The 3,604-nt window shown below is 59.2% G+C and overlaps 1 long non-coding RNA gene across 1 annotated transcript; it reads right to left on the reverse strand.

Moving 5' to 3' along the window:
• Positions 1-1,671: 1,671 nt before the first annotated feature.
• Positions 1,672-2,678, reverse strand: LOC139790720 (uncharacterized). The gene is made up of 3 exons (XR_011723591.1): positions 2,601-2,678; positions 2,224-2,286; positions 1,672-1,827 (listed from the first exon to the last, which is right to left on the reverse strand). It is a non-coding gene; the product is annotated as an uncharacterized lncRNA (long non-coding RNA).
• Positions 2,679-3,604: the final 926 nt, after the last annotated feature.

Genomic DNA, 3,604 nt, shown 5'->3' on the forward strand with positions numbered 1-3,604 from the left:
CCTACGCTTTTAATTATCTCTGAGACAGAAGTTAGTCTCGCTAGGGCCTTGTTTTGTTCACACTGTTTCAGTGGAAAAATTCCATGTCTCAACTGCTTTGCTTAGCCCCACATTCACTTCTTACTCGGTTCAATTCTTTTCCTGAATTTTACTGGTTAGGAATACAAATTCATCATCAGCCATTACACTCTTCTTCCTCTGCAGGGCACCACCCAGAACTGCACACAAAGCTGGAGCTCCACAGCACTGCTCAGACTCAATCTGCATGAGAATCCTCAAACCACAGACAGCTCTGTTTTTTCCCCAAAGTCTCTGAGGGAAGCTGCCACTGAGCAGCCTGACTGTGACACTGCAGGGATACACAGTGTTCTGCCTCTACAATCACAGGAGAGGTGAGAAAATGGAGCCTGGAGAACTCCTAGGATTCTGTCATGCCTTGAGCCCAGGATCGGTCCCAGGATCAGAGCCCAGGTCCCATCCAACAGATTTCACCACATGCTGTACTTTCCCAACACCACATTTTATTTGGGGACCTTTTTGACCTGTTGGGAGCTGTCCCAGAGGCCAGGAGGCTGCACCTCCTGCTGCTCTGATGAGACAAGGAAAGCAGCTCTGGCTCAGCTCTGCCCTGCCCAGCTGTCCCAAGCCACCTGGGCCCACCCGGTGACGCTGACCCTGCCCAGCAAGGCTGGAACCTCCTGTAGCCTCTTGGGCAGCTGGTGATGGATCCATTGCCAAACAGCCTCCAACAGGGTATCTTGTTTGGGTGTCTGAATCCAGCTGCTCTAGGTCTCTGTGGGAGAGTTCAAAAACTCTGCAGACACCCTGGTGACCTCCTGGAAGTGACAGAAGAGGAATGCAGCAGCTGCTTCTCACAGCTTGGGAGAGCTGGAATCAGTTGGGAGTCTCCGGGTGCTGATGCAATTCCTCACCTGTAGGTGGGCTGGAAGAACTCAGCACCAGCTGATGATGCCCATGACACTGAGCAGGAACTGCTGCGAGGAGCAAACGTTCATCATCATCATCCTCAGCTGTGCCCAGGACTGCCCTGGTGTAGCTGTGCTTGGTGACCAGGCTCATCATTTCAGGTGAAACACCCTCCATTTTACACTCTGCCTTCTTCCTGCAGCTGCCAAACAAAGCCCTGAAGACAAAGCAGTGCTAGGGTTTAAAAGAGCTTTTTGCTGAGGTAAACCCTGACTCCCTTCTGCCCTCTGCCTCCTGGCATCACCACCCTAAAGAAGGGGAACCTGGCTGTCCAACAAGCTGGGGCCAGGGCACTCACAGGGCTCAGCTGATGTGCAGGTAGCAGGAGAGGCCAGGACAAATGCTGTGTGCTCTGCAGGCTCTGGGTGCTGCCTGTGCAAAGGAGGTCATGGCACGGGGCTGCTGCTTCCATCTTTGTTCCCACGCTGCCATCTGCACCAGGAGCCCTTAGGTCAGGGACAATTTCTCAAGGCCATCTTCCCACCAGGACCTTCGGCCCAGTGCAGCCACTTCCTCCTGCTGGGATGACATTAGGGAGGTTTAACTGGGAGAGCCAGGGCACAGGAGAGTTCTGGGGGCACTCGTTTGGACAGGGACAGTCGGGCACAGCCCGGGGGTGCACATGAGGGAACAGCAGCCGTGACGGGGCGGTGGTGAAAGTACCATCTCCTGATGGGGGCAGCAAGATTGTCCTTGACCCATCTCATCATCAGCAGAAGCACAGGCCTGGGAAGGACCATCTTGATCTCTTCGGCTCCCTCACACTCTGCAGGATGTGCAAGGTCTGAGCTGCTAAGGACCTGACTGAGGGATCAGGGTCATACTCCAAGCTATTGACAGCTGCAACAGAAAGAAAGCGAGCAGTGGTGAAACCCTGCTGTCTGCACAGCCCCTTCTCTGCAAGCCCATCCCTCTCTTTACCTGACTAGGAGGAGCAGCTGGGACCAAGGGAGCAGCTGGAAGCTGCTGCTCAGGAATCCCAGGCTCCCAGACTGGGTTGGGCTGGAAGGGATCTTCTTAAGGATCGCCTATTCCCAACCCCCCACCTCGGGCAGGGACACCTCCCACTTGGCCGGGGAGCTCCAAGCCACAGCCAGCCTGGCCATGAACACTTCCAGGGATGGGACAGTCACAGCTTCTCCCTCCCTCCTTTCCCCGCAGCAGCGGAGCCAGGAATGGCAGCACCCTGCCCAGGCTCTCTCCCCTGCCCCACCAGCACCCTCTGACCCTACTCACCATCCCACACAACCTCCAGCGTCTGTTTGGATCGATTCCTCCCCAGGTGCCGCACAGCAGTCCCTGTGCACAGAGCTCCCGTCAGACCTCCCCCTCCCCAGCACTGCGGCAGCACAGCCCCCGGCCCGGCCAGCTCGGCCGCACGCCCTCCTGCCCAGCACTCTGCGGGGATGGCCCCGGGCAAGTCCCCGAGGGCGCTGCTGACACTGAGCCAGGCGGCCACCAAGGCCACTGAGGCCTGGGCAGGGCAGGGCAGGGGGGGCAGCGGGAGGCCAGGGCCCTGCCCAGGACAGCCACAGGGCTGCTCCTGGTGCCAGGGCAGTGCCGGGGGCTGGGGCCGGGCTACCAGAAGAGGGTCCCCAGGGGCTGTGGCTCACCTATGAACCTGATGGCCTCCATTCTCACGCCGGCCTGAGAGTCCCACAGGTAGTGCAGGCTGAAGCACACGTGGTCTTCCACCCTGCTCCTTTCCTGCTTCAGCTGGAGAGTGCCCGAGGTCACGTCATGGGGCTGGCACAGACCATTCCCCATCTGCCAGAGCAGTCCCTCTGCCCATCCCACCCCTTCCCCCCCAGGCCATTCCTTTCTGCCAGCCAGGAGCCCCGGGGGGCTGAGGTGCAGCCAGAGCCACAGGCTCTCAGAGGGGGTCTGGGGGCACTGTGACCCCTCCATGCTGCTGCCAGGGCCCAGGTGGGCTGGGGGCTCCTGCAGCACCCAGGGGCTGGGGGGAAGAGGGGCCTGCAGAAGAAGCCCTGGCTGTGCCTTGGGGAAAGGGGAAAGAAGGGGGACTGAGCTCCAAGCTGTGCATTCTGCTCTGGATCAGGGACAGCCAGGAACAGCTGCACATCCACACCCTGGGCACATGGAGCATCCATCCCCTGCCCAGCCCAGGCCCTGGCACCTGGGGCTTGTCCTCACCAAAGTCTCTCCAATCATCCAGTTCTTCCCCTTCTTGATCACCCTCTTGAGCTTCCTCCAGCCCAGGAACTTGGCACAGATGAGGAGGGTTTTGCCAGAGGCCTGCAAAACAGCAGCAGGTGGGAGCTGGCACCACAGCTCAGAGCAGGAGACCTGTCGTCCCCCTCCTCTGGGCAAGGCTGCAAACTGTCCCCAGCTACTTCTGGGAAGAGGCAGCTGGGGACAGAGCCTGAATGCCCGGGCTTCAATGCCCGAGGCAGGGACACGGGGCAGCCACTGCCTCAGTTATGGCACTCTCACAGCCAGCACAAGAGAAATGGGCAAGAGCTGCTGAGCTGCTGCTGCCAGGGCTGGGGCAAAGGGAAGGAAGGGCAAAGCAGGTGCTCAGCTTTCAACTCTCTACCTCAGCCACACTCCTGCTCTCAGCATTCATGTGCAGGAAGAGCGAGACCACGACCCCGCG

Source organism: Heliangelus exortis, unplaced genomic scaffold (assembly GCF_036169615.1).
Source record: "Heliangelus exortis unplaced genomic scaffold, bHelExo1.hap1 Scaffold_132, whole genome shotgun sequence".
Taxonomy (NCBI): domain Eukaryota; kingdom Metazoa; phylum Chordata; class Aves; order Apodiformes; family Trochilidae; genus Heliangelus; species Heliangelus exortis.